The 16852-nt window shown below is 43.0% G+C and overlaps 1 long non-coding RNA gene across 2 annotated transcripts; it reads left to right on the forward strand.

Moving 5' to 3' along the window:
• Positions 1-306: 306 nt before the first annotated feature.
• On the forward strand, positions 307-14149 carry LOC132250836 (uncharacterized). Of its 2 annotated transcripts, none has more exons than XR_009462488.1 (3): positions 307-1266; positions 1745-1831; positions 12976-14149. It is a non-coding gene; the product is annotated as an uncharacterized LOC132250836 (long non-coding RNA). The 2 variants fall into 2 exon arrangements; XR_009462487.1 differs by lacking the exon at positions 12976-14149 and adding an exon at positions 2281-2750.
• Positions 14150-16852: the final 2703 nt, after the last annotated feature.

The raw sequence follows: 16852 nt of genomic DNA on the forward strand, positions 1-16852 counted from the left end.
GAAAGTTGAAATATTTTAAGGGAAAGTGGTAAGTACTACTCTTGGGAGGAAGGAATCAAATGTATAAAATGGGGACTAACTGGCTAGGCAGAAAGAAGTCTGAAAGAAAAGGATCTGCAGATAACAAACTGAGCAAGAGTCAATGCTGTGATGCTGTTTCAAAAGAGTCAAATCTCATTCTGGGATGTATTAACAGGAGTGTCCCATATAAGACTTGGGAGATCATTATTTGCTCTGTTCATTGTTAGTAAGGCCTTACCTGGAGACTATATAGAAAGGCAGTGCTTTGCACTTTCCTTTATTGAATTTCACCTTGTTGAAATTGGACCATTTCTTCAATTTATCAAGATAATTTTGAATTCTCATTCAATCCTCCACTGTACTTGGAAGCTCTCCTAGTGAGATGTCATCCACAATTTTTATAAGCACACTCTCATCAGCCAAGTCAATAATACAAATATTGAATAGAACTGTGACCAAGACAGACCCCCTCAAGCAACTGAATAACTACTGTGATGATGTTATAGTGGGAATGCATTTTTCTGAGTGCATCCAGGTCATAGTGATTTCATCCACCCTTTTGTGACTGTCAAAAGCTTTACTGATGTCAAGATATAACCCATCTACTACTGTCCCCTTGTTCATTAGGCCTGTTACCCTGTCAAAGCAGAAAATTTAATTGGTTTGACATGATCAGTTCTTGACAAATCTGTTGTCTGTTTTATATCACTTTACTATATTTTAGGTGCTCATAAATGGTTTATGAATTTGTTCTGGGAACTGAAGCGAGACTGGCCAATCAGTAATCCCCTCCAAGTCCTGTTTTTTCCCTCTTCTCTATCCCCCTGGGACCTCCCCTGTCCATGAGTTCTTGTAGATAATTATGGAACTAAGAATTTGGAGGTTGTTTTGGCTCATTCTTTAAGCTGAAACTCAGCTGACCCTTCTGACTGGTCTTTTCCTATTCTGATCTGCACTCCTTTCATCTTATTAAAATTAATTTTGTTCTTTATCTTATCACAATTAACCTTATGAAGAACTGAAGTAAAGAAAGCAGTAAGTACTTCAGCCTTCTCATCATGTTGGGAAAACAGACCTTGGCTCAGACCCCTCCATGGACATGTGCAGTAGGACTAGAGGCAAGAGTGTTCAGGAACCCATGAACACCTCACCTCAGTGATGACATCTGACCCACTCGCAACAGTGAGACATGAGCAGAGATGACCATGGACCGCTAGAGTGCCAGGTGGAAAACCTAGGTGTCAGGTGAAACACCTGGAGTGTCATGTGCATAACAAAGTGATCGGTTGAGGAAAGTGACTGACAGGTGGAGTGATTGAAGGCAGTACATACAGAAATCCTGTCAGAGTGTGTGCGCACGCTCGCGTGTGTGTGTCAATTTTACTTGAGGTGTGTAGTGGCTCAAGTGTAAGGTATGTGAAGAGTATTAGTGATGTGTGATGTGTGGGTGAGTTGTGGGTGTGTATTTGGTGTGGTACTGAGGGTGATATTGAGAGAGAGTGGATTAGGCATCCTGGCTGGGTATTGTGTATGGTGAATGTCAGTGTGTCCGAGTCGGGTAACCCCTAACCCCAAGATTCTTGCCTGCCATGACTTCTGATCTTTAAACAAAATTGGGGAGGGAGGAGATGTTAACCATGCAGGTACCCGTGGGAAGGACCATGCTAGATCAGTGTCTGATACTGGTGCTTTATTATTCTTAGTCAGGTCTTACTCCTTCTAGGAATGCCGGGCGGAAGGGGCAGTTCATTGGACCCGCCACGGAGACCCCTTGTGTATTTCGGCGGATCCCCGCAGTATGACTTGGACAGTAAGTACTATGTGTTGTCTCAGTAATCAGCCGCTAATTGCTTCATTAGTGGCTGATTAACGCCAACACCGGGATTCCCTGGCCACGTCTTGTGCCCGTGTGAGGAGTGCAGTTCTTTCGCTATCCTTTTTTCTTTTTTCTCCCCACTCTCTCATCCTCCGGTGAGGGATCGGGGTCCCGTTTCTTCAGGGCTGGGTCAGGTGTTCCCCTGCCCCCTTTTCTCTCGGGCAACCCCACCACGTCTTGGCCCAGAGCCACGGCTTTTCATCATGCCACTGCTCCGTTCCCTGTGACTCACTGCAGAAGCTGGGTTTTTCAGATATGTAGCGACAAGAGGGGTGGGTTGATCTCGTAATCCCATCGCTGTCTGTGAGAGTGAGCCCCTGCCTCTGGGCCTTCCTTGGAATCTCTCACCGCAGGGCTCCTCACCTGCTTCTCTCAATTTGTAGGTGCCTGAAGGGGGCTTCTCCCGGGTCTTCTCCCCTTCTTATCCCTCCTTCCTGAGCCTCATTGGCTTCAGAGGGTATGGCGTGCCTTTTCCCTGCTGGGTGTCAATTATCCTCAGCTGTCAACCCCTCTTAGTAACAGAGTTGCAGCTGGGACTCTGTTACAGTGAACAATACTCACCTGGATACTTACCTGATGAGGACAACATCATAGAGGACCATTATTTGGCGGGTAAAGTATCACCTGCTCCCTCATCTCCAATCCAAGTACCCTTAAGGGAACGGATTTGGAGCCTTTGTAAGTGCGCATCATTGCTGTGACTGAATTTACGGTGCAGGCCTGGTGCTTTACCATACTGCCCCTTGGCAGAGTTGTTATGAGCATTGCTATTTCTGTTGATGTTGATGCCAGTGTTCTCTGCTGATGTGTTGTGTATATATATAGTACATGTTTAATAATTGCCTTCTTGATACCTTCCAATAAAAGTTTATGGTTAACTTTAATCAGTCTCCATTTGATTTGTAGAGGTTGGCCATGGGCAGGCAGCAGCTTTATGTCGATCTGTGACCCTAAATCCACCAACCACAGATTCACAGATGAAAGGAACCCAGGCTTTGTAGGAGGCCTAACAACCCTCTGCCCCTTTTGTCATATAAAGTCTTGGTGTTAGGGCAATTGAGGCCCGCACCTTTCAGATTGGTGTCCCTGGGTGGGCAGTGAAAGGGTTACTTTTGGAGTGTTCAGAGAGGCGTGCTCCAGTGTGGCAGTCAAGGGGACAGATTGACCTGAGGAGGGGTCACCACACACAGAGGACTGGCATGATGTATTAGAAGTATTTGAAACTTGCTGGCAGAGATTGTATATGCATCTGTATGTTGACTAGATATTTGCCCACCGCCACCGTAAGTGTTGTGCCCTGCTGTGAGACAACGGTATGAACTCGAGGTCAATAGGGTTTATGAAGTCAAGAAAGCAAAGGTAGCCTCAATCTCACAGGGAAGCCATAGTGTGGGGGAAGAAAACTTAAAGAGGAAGCAAACGAGATTTGTTAGGTTCAACAGCGAGACAGCAAGTGAGTGATACTCAGAGGATGAACGCGTGCCAGCACTATGAAGCAGAGTAATGGAGTCACGCAGTTCAACTGAGCACAGAATAAGGACAAGACAGCAGAAGCCCCTGCCAACAGCCAAGACAAAGCAGGTAAGCCATACAGACAGAGAGTATTGTTCCCCATGCATGGAATTTAGGGATTCAATATGGAAAGAGCCCCTAAAACATACTAGCAGGGAGGTTATCCATGGGCTGCCCACTTTGAGGTTGCTAGAGTTATTAATGGATTATAAGAAACAGGACACTACTGGTACAGGAGATAAAGGGCTACTCCTGCCACCTCCAGTAGCTGGTCTTGGTTCAGACTGAGACTGCCCAGTGCTTCCGGTTCTCCAAACACCAGAATATGACCAGGTACTGATGACTTATGATAAATGGAGACATCCTTTGGTTCTAGTTAATTGTAGAGACACTTTAAGGGAAGCGCTGCGACACACTCACAAGAAATGTTAGTTAACGCTGGTGCCACTCACAGTCTTGTGAGTATAGAGAAAGAGCCATTTGCAGGGTGGGAACCAGTGCAGACCCCCATCCTAGAGGGATTTGATGGGTCAAAACAAAGGGTGGGGTTCACTGCAAATAAGATTATACAAATTGGCTCTACAATTGGAAATTTTTGCTTTGGTTTATTTGAATTAAATGACACCAGAATATTAGGCAGTGACTTAATGTCACTATGAGGAATAATTGTAAATTTCCCAAAGAGGGTATTGAGAATGACACAGGTGTGCTGCAGTGAAAGCTGCTGAGCAATTAACCCTTCCCTTGAAGAGGATATAAGAGAGATGGCCTCAAGGACTCAACAGGTATGGGCCACACATCCATTACAATGTGGAAAGATTGATGCTTGCATCAAGGTCCAGGGCAAAGATCCATGCCCACAGAGACAATATAAATTCCCAAGAGAAGCGGAAGGCAGTATTAAAGTGACCATAGACGCTTTGGTCGAACAACAAGTGTTAGTGGAAATGCGCAGCACTATGAATAGCCCAATACGGCCTGTATTGAAAGGGGATGGCACAATCTGGAGTCTCACGATAGATTATCGCCAGCTCAATAAGAGCACTCCAGCCTTTGCTCCAATTGTGGAAAAGTACCCAGAGGGACTAGCAAGTATTGCACATGGAGCTACTTGGTTTACGCTCTTGGACCTATCAAATGCTTTCTTCGCCATACCCCTCCACCCTGACTCATGGTATAAGTTTGCATTTTACGTTTGGGTCTAAACTCAGGGCTTCCACAACAGTCCATCACACTGCCACCGAGATGTCTCCAAGATGTGGGAGCAGCTGCCTGAGAGGGACCAAGAGTACGTCATATCATAGGTCAACGATATATTGGTAACAGGCTTGTCGAGGGAAGAGTGTTTGGATCGGATCAGCATAGTGCTAAGTATCATCGAGCGTACAGGATTTTTAGTGAACCCTCAGGAGGCACAGATGCTAACACAAAGCATGCAATATCTAGGGTTGAGATTAGAGCCTGGGGGGCATAGCCAAAGTAAAATTGATTTGTGACCTGCCAGCTCCGACCAACTGTAGTACCCTTTCAGTCGTGCATGATTTGCTCTTCTCCTCCATTTTGTAATGAATCTATATCTTGTCTTCCCCTTCTTTATGATGCTTCCCGTTATTTGTGATGTATCTATAGATTCAAGATAGCTCTAGGAAGTGGGGTAGCTCTGTATGGCAATACCAGAATGTGTGCAAAAATGATATGGAGTCATTCAACATCAGTGTAGAAAGCTGGGAAGAGCAGAATCCCATCTGATCTGGAGGGAACATCTGGCGCTGGATGGAGCTAAACATGAAACAGCTTTGACTCAGAAGATGGAAGCAAAGTGAGAAAGAAGAAAGCAGCATGCCATAAATTTGGACTCCGACTCAGACAACGTAAGGATCTGTGAAACTTGTAACAAGCCATATCCCTGTAGAATTGGCCTTGTCAGCCACAAATGGATTCATCAGGCATCTGACTAGACTGCTACATATACACCATAATCCAGAGGATCGATGGTTGCCTACCATAGAACTCATATATGTATTTGCTTCCTTTTTTATCCCTTGCAAATTGTGTGCCTTTTTAATACACTTTTAATATCATTAAAAGACTTAAAAAATCTTCTATTATTCCTTAATTCTGCTAGCCATAGATTTCTCCTTGTGTCCTTTTACTTCTCTTACCAACCTTATTCATTTCCTACTTTCTAATTTATTATACTGCTTTTACCTCCTCTCTAAGAGAGGCTTTTTTTTTTTTTTTGCCCATTCCTATTTTCCTATTCTGAAATTGTGGCTTTAGAAGCTTTTGATAAGATGGTGTAAAACATTTCCAATCATCATTCACATTTTCTGATTATGAACTTTCTACCAGCTGATTCAGCTCATCATTTTTTTTCAGCTTTGTGAAGTTGGCCTTTGAAACGTATATGTGTATGTGCATGCGTGCGTGTGTATGCATGTATATATACATATACTAGTTTGGATTTTATTCTGTTTGCACCTAGTAGGTCTGATTGAGACAAGAGAGATAACATTCAGTTCAGTTCTACAGCACTTCCTCATAAGCACCTGCCCATGTAAAGACTGAATTAACATGTGTTTGAAAAGCAGGTGTTATTTGGAAGTTTCTGCTCGCAGATGGAACCACCAAAAAAGGGGGTGCATTTAATTTAGTTTTATTTTTCAGATTTCCTCAAAAAAAAAAAATGAGGATCCAAAAAATTGTTTTGGTCAACACGTTTTGTGCAATGCAACACTTTCCATAAACCCCCTGTATATGGAACCAAGGGGCCAAAAGGTATTTTCACAAACCTGACAAAAGAGATGGTGTTGTGACCTCCCTTTTACCCAGAAGCACTCCCTGACTATGTGGGACACCCTGGATCAATTCTTTCATCTGTGTGAGGGAATTTGTATCCACATCTCCCATCTCTCAGGAAGGGATCACCACTACCAGGCGTCAGGGCATTTTGAGGTAGGGCCCTAAGTCTCTCTCGTGAATAAATAAGTGCTCCCTGGAGGACGGACCAGTGGTTGGGTGGGAGCTCAAGGGCCACAAATTATCCTTCTGCAGGTCACCAGCTGGACAGACCTAAATCTAAATCTGATCTAAGTTTTTGACCTAAACCAGGCAGTGAAAGGTCTTGAATTGTGGTCTTCCAGCTCAGAACACATCATTCTGGATGAGGGTGTTCTCAGTCCTCTTGCTGCATATTGCATAACACACTTAGCAGTCACTGAGACATAAAGCGAGTGAGTGGGAATGATTTTCCAGGTGGCTGAGACATGCTCCTGAGAGGCAGAAGAGATGGCAGAGGGGGGAACTGAACATAGGTCATCCCATGGAAATGAAAAGTGGTAACCTCACAACAAATATAGCTCTGAAAGTGGTTGTTGGGGTGGGGGTTTGCAAGTCAAATATTTGGCAAAATCAACCAAAGTTTACCAATAGCTTTGGGATAAATGAAACTGGGGTTTTTTTTCAGTGAATTTACTATTCACGGGAAAATATATATATATTCCCAAGCTCTAACTGTAGAAATTGATGGAAATGCAGAGTGAGAGCGAAATTTCATTACAATTCATTAGCAATTTGATTTGTGTATTTCTAAATAAGTACAGTACTTTTACAAACAGTCTGAAGTAATTAGCATACAGGAAACATTTAAAAAGCAGATGTTATTTACAAAAGGCGATAGACAGGAACTTATGGAGGGTATTTTGCAACAGAAGAATAGTAAGAAGCAAGACCAGCAAACAATCTGTTTTTCCCCTTTACTAAATTTAGAAAGCAGTGCTGTCAAAAGTGAAGTGCCTTATAAAAAGGCAGAGATTTAAAGTAACTTACAAACAAATAGCTGCAGTAGCTGGAGGGAAGGAGCAGCTAACTAAAAGCAAGAAAAGAACACACCCTAGACTGATTCTAAATATGGGCTTCAGCTTCAGAAGGCTGAATTCTTCCCTTCTCTCTCACACATGCAATTGTATGGAAGTTAAAGGGAAAAATCTAGCTGTAGATCTTTAGTGCCAGGAAGTTTTTTCAATAGCATTTTAATAAGGTATTTCAGAGCAAGTCAGTAAATACTGTATGTTTTAGTACATGGAAAAAAGCAACAAATCAAGTGCATTGTGACCCTAATCCTAGACTGTAATTTTTGCTTGCATTAGTTTCACATTTTGGACATGGCCAGTATTACATTTTATTGGCATTTAGTTTTCCAGAAAAGATGATGATGTAACAAAGCTCCATGCTTCCTGATTTCTGAGAGACAAAAATGTTTATGCTTATGACCCTGCCCCTGACCACAGTTGTAAAACGGAAGGCAGAATTATTACTAATTCTTAACTATCCTCTGTTATCTTGGGGTGAGATTACACATTACAATTAGATCATGTTAAGATCTCTTAAAACTTGAATGATCACACAGTAAGGCTCATTAACTAGTGCTAAGTGCCCCTTAGGCACCTTAAAGTTATGCCACTTTGGACAGGGATTATTTTTGAGCTATGCTACCTAGTTTTAGTTCAGTTAATTTCTGGGTGTTCACCTGAGATAAAACCACCAATTTGCAGAAGCATTGCTTGCAGGTGGACTAGCTATCATCCAGCACTCTATGGCCTCAGACTGGCAGCTGGAAACAGCTGGGCAACAGGTGAGTGGGGAGGGAGAGAAAGGGGTAAAGGGGGCAGCAGAGTGGGAGGGGGGCAAGATTGGAGTAGGGAAAAGGAAGGAGGAGAGTGGAGGGAGGAATGGGTGGGTGGATAGGTAGGAAGCTGCCGGGTTGCTGTCCCCTTTGTCTTCCAAATCACCCTCTCCACCCCCAGATCTCTCTCTGCTACCCCAATTGCCCTCTCTGTCCCCCGTTGGCCACTTACTCTCAGATCACTGCCATGCTGCACCAATCCAAGGGTGGTGGAGGTGCTTGTTGGGGGTTCCCCTTCCTTACTGCTCTTGGGGTCCTTCCAGACCAGACTGACCCTGCACACCCAAATCTAGCCCCTGCCAGGCTCTAAAACTGAAGAAGTAGGGGAGAGGAGGCAGGGGAGGCAAAGAGCTACCAGACAGCTGTAGGGCCCAGTGAGCGCTGAATCTGGGTGCACAGAGATGGCATGGGCTGCAAGGAGCCCAGGAGCAGGTATGGAGGGAGGACTGCCCCCCTGCCAAGCTGCCACCACAGCTACTTTCAGGCTGATTAGGATATGATGGCAAAGCAGCAATCCAGGGGTGGAGAAGCCAATCAGAAGGGTGGAAGGGCTGATCATGGGGTGGAGGGGGTATCTGGGAGGTGATGGGGGGGTAATGGGGCAATTTGGGGAAGCAGACTTGCAGCCCCTAGCAACACCAGTCCTCATCAGGTCTGAGCAGCGCACATTAGAGAGGTTATTAACCCCAACATGTGACTGATCGTTAATACTAGTTAACCTCAACACAGACTAATGGTCCTTAGAATTAGCACCTGCTAACTCTCACATGTAATCTCATCCTAAACTTGTGTCCTGCAACCTGATTCTGCCAACCAGTGCCTCAGAACCACAAACAGTCACACTGACCTCCAGGTCTGCCTGTGTGGGTCAGCTTGCAGGATTCCAGTCTCCATAGACTTTGTCACACCACCATGATTTACATTAACAAACACCTTTGGGAGTCTGACTGCAAGGATAAGGATTGGATTACAGTGGTCATGAAACTGGAGAACACATCTTTCTGGATCAGGGACAGTTCGGGCAAGCTCCCAAATGTGGTTCTAGTCTCTTCCCCCACCCCCAGGGCTGTCAGCTCATCATCTTCCACAATGACTAAATCATGGTAACTGACTTGCAATGTGAACAGTTTTTTTAAAAAAGAATGTTTAGGCCTTTCAACTCTGAGCAAACCACACTGAGAAGCGTGTGACTTCACACTGTTAGAGTGGCTCTCATTTAGTGAAGGCACAGGTCATTTTTATGGGTGTACCCATACAACAGCAGAGAGCTGGGAATGGAACTGTAGAGGTGTGAGTCATTCTCTGTATGACAGCCATGCAAACATTTTGATTATGGATGGTAAAGGATGTAGCTAGCCTAGGATTCACCCACTAACTAGCAGAAAGACGGTAGATCAAAATGCTTTCAGAACAGTGCAGTTTTATAATACCTTTCACCCAAGTAATTGGAGCCATTTTTCATGTTAATAAAAAGTCTATGGCAGAGGAAGTTTGCTCAAGTTTTATTAATGTATGAAAAATCCTGTAAGTAGGCAAACTGAGATTAGGATGTCTTTCAGAAGAATTCAGAGTTTGCTTTTTACATCACTGAAGTGAATGGGAGTTTGGCCATGAACTACAACAGGAACAGGACTGGACTTTTAACTTGTAATCCAAACTGACTTCAATGAACTGATGCCACAGAAGTGTACATATATAACAAAGGTCACAGGCTAGTCAGTACTGTTCATTTAAAGTTAAGGTCCTGATTTCTATTCATTAGGGAAAATTCACTTTACCCCTTGCTACAACCTGCAGTGACTAAGCCTTGTCAAAAAATCTTTTAATGATGTTATTGAAAATCACTGCTGGGAAGTTTTGATTCATGTCTCCTGAGCTTAGTTTGTAATTAGCAATACTAGATAATGTGCTACAGAGCTTTCTCATAAATCCACAGGGGCAGGTGTGTTGAAAGTGGTGGATTGATAGAAAGCTGTTTCTTTTAACACGGGCGCTTTTTGAAGCTGTACACTCTGCAAAAGTGCCAGTAACATGACAAAAATGTTTACTTGCTTGTTAAAAAGCAGTGTGCAAAGTATTAGAAGGAACAATGGTGTAATGCTTGGCACATTCCATGTGCAATGTGAGTACAGTGAAAGAGCTAAAACAGCTTATAGGATTGGGGTTGGACTAGGTCACCCTTGAGCTTGCTTCCAACTTTATGATTATATTATTCTGTAGCACAGGCAGAAGCTCTGCAAGCAGCATTGCCTATCAATTAGACTCTTAGACAGCCTTGCTGTAAGTCATCCTAACTTCTAAGCAGCCAGGGTCCATGTGCTCTGTGGGCCACAGGCTCCCAGGACCTTCTGTTATGCAGAGCAGCCCCCCCCCCCCCGGCTTTCCCTCCTGCTGCGCTGTCCTACACCTAGGGATGGGGGCAAGAAGTAGAAGCTGAAGGGAAACTCAGAGATGCCAGCCACAGCAGCAGCAGGAGCAGTGGGAGGCGCTGTGAATAGGAGGAGCCTGCAGGTCTTCTTGGGCCACCAGCTAGACATCCCTAACTTACAGGAACCACTTCTAGAGGGAAGAATATAGTTCAGTCTTGTTTCAGTCTTTAGACTGTCTGCTATTGCTGCAGACTGCAGACAGGGTGCAAATAAGTCTCTTTTGAATAGTGTTTGTTGTGGCAATAGCATATGCTATATATATATATATATTAAAATCAGGAGAACTGTTCCATGCAGAATGTGTAGACTCTAGACAGTCAAATGAATCTTTAAATTGATACCCACTTAGAAATGAGTGTGCTAGGTTTATTTACTACATCTCAAAAGAAGAAGTCTTCTTTTTCAAACACTTCATGCAACAACATCTCTCTGTGGTCATAAGCATTATAGGTGCTTTGCATTACTGGAAAAAGGTCACTTTTGTCTCTGTCAAATAAAACTTTGGCAGTAATGTTTAATATTGCAGGTGGAAAGATTTCTCTTAATGTCTTGCTTGATTCTGCTCTGAGTCAGTTCTGCTTTATTTACACAAGGGATATACTTGGTTTTAAGCAGTATCTCCATGACCTTAAAATCTTACTTAGATGTTCTAGAATACATCATGCATCTTTGCTTTGGTGCGGAAATATGTAAAAAAAAGCACATTATGCCCTAGTTTTGCAACATTATACAACAGAGTGACATTTTCTTTAATACCAAATGTGATCTGTTGATTTTGAAAGCTACTTCAAATCTCACACTGGGCCAGAACAGCTCTGATCCAGAAGAAAGAAGAGGATAGTTAGGTTCAGTTCTACAAAGGATTCTTCTTGGGCCTTGGTCAGCCTAAGTAATAAGAGCACTTAGGTCCCAAGTGGGCTTTCTTTGCAATCATAGAGGGCTGTCTTAAGATGCTCAGAGACAGGGAGCGAGATTTTAGCATATGTTTGGTCAAGAGAGCCAAAGGACATTTTCTTTAGTGGCACTTTTGGTCTTCAGATATTTTCCTTTGCAGAGCTTTGTCCTAAGCCATTCCACAGGGATTTTCTACCCAGCAGAGTGATTTGCTTATGTTGTTATTTTGGCCAGTTGGAAAGTATTGCCCCTATGTTCACTGAAGAGGCAGTGTAAAATCTAAGACAGTGTCATCTTAAACCAGAAGAGGAGAAAGCTCTGCTGAACAAGTTAATAGCAAAGCAAAAACCAATTAGACAAAATCTCATTTGGAATTAGCGAGGTCTTTGGGATGTACTTAAACTGACTTAATGAAGAGTTTTTTAAACAAATAATTTTCTAACAGAAAAGCAAATTACTTCTGAATTACTCATTTTGTAATGATTTTAACTTATTTCAATGACAGCATAATGACAGAAAAAGTGATTAACTTCTCACTGCCTAACAAATAAACATAGCTTCCTCTACCCAAGTTGAAGAATAGTTCTGCTAAGGTTTGAGCAGATGGAATGTGATAGATTTCTTGAATTTTAAGGAGCTTGAAAAAAACCTCATGCAGCATGGAGAAAACATGTGAAGTTTAAAAAAAATTAAGATCCTGATTCCCTACTGCTTTGCCCCTGGTGTAGTCATTTGGTTTTGGGCAAGTGGGTGGACAGGTGTCAATTCTGATTTGAAAGCAGTCTATACTGATCTCTGGCTCATGTAAATAAGGCCCTAAACTTCAAAGGAAGGATTGCTTCTCTAATTATTCTCAGGTGCCATATTCTTCTATAGCGTGTTGTGGGAAAGGAAGTGCAATATTTGCATCTAGTCCCTTGGAGACTAAATGTCAATGACCCAATATAGGCATTGCTTTTTGGTTATTGACAGATGGCTGTTCAATGCACAGAGCCTGCCAACTGAGTAAGTAAGATGCTAGGCGGATGCCATAGAGAAAAATGTTGCAAATATCTCGGGGCAGTTCTTTGCCCCTTCCAGCTGCTTTGTGCCACTCTGCTAAATGTAATAAGGTTATAGAAACAGTTCAGAGTGATTAAATAACCCATTGTTAGTTAGTGGTGCATGGATGGAGGTGCATAAATATAAATACTTTTATTTTGTTCTTGATTAGAATAAGGCATGAGATCTGTATAGGAATAAAAAACTGGAATGAAAAAAGATTACTGGAGCAAAAAAAATCATAAGTGCCATGTTGCACTGCACATACTGTACCCTAGGATAGCCAGACGAAAAACAAAAAAAGACTAACTGATACAGTTTGGCTGCTCACAAAGCAAACGTGTGAAAATGAATACAAAAACGAACACATAGCTGTCTTAATTACCATTTCACGAATGCCAGGTTGCAAGTATTTGGTGCAGAGCATAGTTTATTTTTGGCAAAGCTCTGAAATTCTGATTCTAGTAGGCATGGTAGGGAAGGAGATTCAAATGTATGACTCTTCTTTTTGTGTCCAGGAGTGGCTGGGATGAAAAAAGATGACATGAAGAACTTAAGCAGATTCAGATCCTGCAAATGGACTGTGAAGATATAGGGGTCTGCCCCTATTTATTTCCTTGTGAGATGAATTGCAAACTTAAGAAGACAGTAGAGAAGAGGACGGACAGAAAAGCAAAGTGTATCAAAGCAATCAACCCCTAAATACATCAGAGGCTGAATTTCAATCTATAATCTCCTGAGATAAGGTAGATCACAAAGCCCAGGAAGAAAGACAGAAGTTCTGAGGGTCCCAGCCAAAGAATCTATCTATAGCCAGAGCTGTCCCTAGGGGTGTGCGGGACCCGAGGCATACCAGCCTGTGCAGGACCCAGTGGTGGGGTAGGGGGGCAAGCAGCTAGAGCCGGCAGCGCTCAGCAGCAGCGGCACATGACAGCCACGGCAGGACCTATGCAGCGCTGACTGCAGGGCCCCCCAAAGCGTGGGGCCCAGAGCGGTCAACCCGATTCGCCCCTCCCCCTTAGGGACAGCCCTGTCTATAGCACAGTTTTCCAAAGGATATCAGCCCAGCTGATCTGGTGTGGTCTCTAGTCAGATAATGCACCTCCAGGTGGCAACATAAAATATTCAGACAGAGAGAAATGACAGCAATAAGATTAAAGCGTAATACAGTGGAGATCATTGCATGGCATGATGAAGCAGAGATCTGCATTAGGTGGAACAAAAACTGGGCCAAACCTTCAGCCAAGCTTTAGACAGAAGTTGGATTTAAAATTCCAATTCTCATAAATAAAGTAAGGTAGGATTAATGCTGGAAATACACAGAAGTGTAGCTGGGCAGTTTTGCATCATGAATAGTGGCAGTACACTTGCACCAGCTGGAGCACTGGTGCTGGTAGTAGCAACAACAGCAGCAGTGTGAGACCAGCACCAATGGCAGCTGCTGTTATTGAGCACTGCGTAATTTGGTGACCAGGGCTAGTGCCCCTGTCACCCCCCAAACCTTCGTAGTTAAGTTGCTGAAAATGCTTATCATTAAAGAAGAGCATTATGAGAATGTTGTAATTTTAAATAGATACATGAATGTCAGAAAATTTGTTCAACAGAACACTGCCCATGTCCCAAGACATCATGCACTGTCCATGTGATGTAGATAGATGTGGGTTATACATAATTTTTTTAAAATCAAACAATTAATTAAAGTTATTTCTCATCTGCATAATATTGGCTTCCCTCTCTTCTCTGTGAATGATGGGTAAAAATGTGTAAGTTGTCTAATTTATATTGGGGAACAAGTGAGCTTTTTACTTGTAGAGATGACAGAGCCAAAACAGAAAACTGGCTGGAAGGGTTACTGATTGACATTGATAGTGATTAGTGAGTGATGTTTCTAGCTTGTATGAAAAATGTAAAGTAGTTGGAATAGACAGAAGTTACTCTTTATGGATCATGTGCAGAGGGTATGGATGAAAATATTGATATCTCTTGCCTGTGGTTTGTTGGAGATCAGAGCAGCGACGGCAGCTGCTTTCTCACCCCCCCCCCCCCCCACCGGAGCAGTAAAACTTTCACCTGACAGGCGGGTAGTGATGGATGGGGTGAAATTAACCAGGCACAGACGCATGTTGGTTACAGGAGATTGTTTACTTACATCGCCCAGATAGTGACGTGCGACGCAGGCTGAGCCTTTGATCTGTTACACTTGCATCGATTACAGTCAAACGTATGGGTTACAGCCAAGCAATGATGGACGTGGCGCCGAAAACGTGCTATCGTGCCTGCAGGGCTTTACTATGTCAAAATTAACGATGACGGGGAGTATTGACAGCTGATCAGACCGTCAATCTACTCTGGTGATGGACTCAGGTCTCTCCTCAGAGGTTTCTCCAGGGTTCTCCGACTTGGGCGGAAACTGCTAAACTATTTATAGACAGAGGTGTCTGACGGAGATACCCAATGATGAACCGTTATGTGGAATCTTTAATTTTCTGGCAAGCAGCAGTTCTTTGTACCCTCAGGTTGCTATCAGGTTACAAGGTAGTGGGTTAGGTTTTTTGCCTGTTACGTATGAGGTTATGATGAGGGGCTTACGCTTATTTCTTGACCAATTGCAGGGATTTATGGCAGGGCTATCCCTTTTCACCCTGACCAGTCTTAAGTTTCGTTTCTTGTTTGTGACTTGGGCATAAATTATGTACAGCTCTCCGCCAGGATTTTGTTTCAGGAGTTTTTAGCAAGGATTTCTTTTTAACCCTTAGTTGACTACTTGAATGGTATCTCTTGCTAGTGGCATGGGCACTGATTAACTGGGTTGTGACATGGTTTAGGGTGAAGAAATTACAATTTAGGAAGGTACAATTTAGGAAGAGACATTTGCATACCTAAATCCAAAATGGATCTGTGAATAAGACCTACAGGGCCCTGGGAAGAAGAGGAGGCCACCTTGCTTTCTTCCAGGTGATCTTTTTTTATCCCTTCTTCCTCTCTTCACTGTCCAGGTTTTTCAGCACATCCATCTATTTAAACTAGTTTAGCTTTGTGTACAATAACTTAGCTGAAAAGGCAATCAATGCCTTTGGTATCTCCTCAAGCTATTAGCTATAGCTGGCTGTTTATTCCCCAAGAAGATGCCCTGTATTTAAAGTCATTACAACTACACAAATAAGTAACGGAACAATGAGTTTCCCTTTGAACCCTGTTGTCTGCCTCTTTCTTCTTCTTGCCTGTGCACAGAGCTAAAGATTCTTGTGCTGCACTGTTTTATTTTGCCAACATTTGTCAAGACCAGTGTAATCCCATTCACTGCAGTGGGAATTTATGCCCACATTTGGCCATTTCGCCATTCTGTAGAGCAGTGGTTCTCAACCTTTTTAAACACAAGGCATGCCTCCTTTCGCTGGAGATCCCCCTCAGAAAATGCCAGCTCTTAGTTTTCACTTTTCTTTTTACTACAGAAAAATACTAGAGCAATTTGTCTGTTGCTAAGAATTCAGAAAGACCATAGCAGGTAAGAATGTTTTTACTACTGTGGCTTTCTATTTGAAAACTCTGGGTTTATCTTGTGAATTATGTTTACACATGTTTGCTAAGCACTGTATAGCACTCCACAGCACCCCTGTGACTATCTCAAGGCTCCCCGGGACACCCTGATTGAGAATCATCACTCTTGAGCATTTCATTTCAGAGCTATTTAACATCTTCAAGTCCAGTAGAAGCAAACAGGGACTGGGGATGCTCAAAACCTCTGAGAAATCCAGCATAGATTATTGAACCTGCCTAGTGTTTGTTTTGTAAACAACAGTTTTGGTTTCTGCTTTAACAGTAAGTAGATGCTTTTTGAAATCTACAGGGAAGTAATGACCCATCAAACATTCTCTTTTCCTTCAGAATAGTCACATCGGCTTTATTTTATATCAATCCTTTAGGTATAATCTGGTGTATGAAGACTGAAAGAACCGGGAAACAGCTTCTACTCACATCTCTGTTTTGTTCTATCCCCAATCTGGGTACTTTCTTTCTTTTGAGCATGGGCCTGGGCCTCAGTTCCTCTATTTATAAAATGAGAAATATAAAATATCTACTCAGGAAGAAAGTTTTGCATATGAGGTTTGAACCCATTTTCTTGTGACTTACAAGGCTTGCTAAAGTTCCCTGCTCTATAATGCCATTTTGATATGGGCATTTTACACAGTGGGTCCAACAGAATCAGGCCCAGGGTGTTGTACTTCGAAAGGTAAAATGCACTGGGGACCATAAGCTGCCCAAAGGGAAAGTGACATGTACATAAACAGCAGACTTCCCCAGTTGAGCCCAGTGCTCCAAAGAAAGTTTCATCAAACCCTGCAGCAACTGCTACAAATCAGATTCCTGAAACTCATGCAAATCTGATGGTCAAAG

The sequence above is a fragment of the Alligator mississippiensis genome, chromosome 5, assembly GCF_030867095.1.
Source record: "Alligator mississippiensis isolate rAllMis1 chromosome 5, rAllMis1, whole genome shotgun sequence".
Classification (NCBI taxonomy): domain Eukaryota; kingdom Metazoa; phylum Chordata; order Crocodylia; family Alligatoridae; genus Alligator; species Alligator mississippiensis.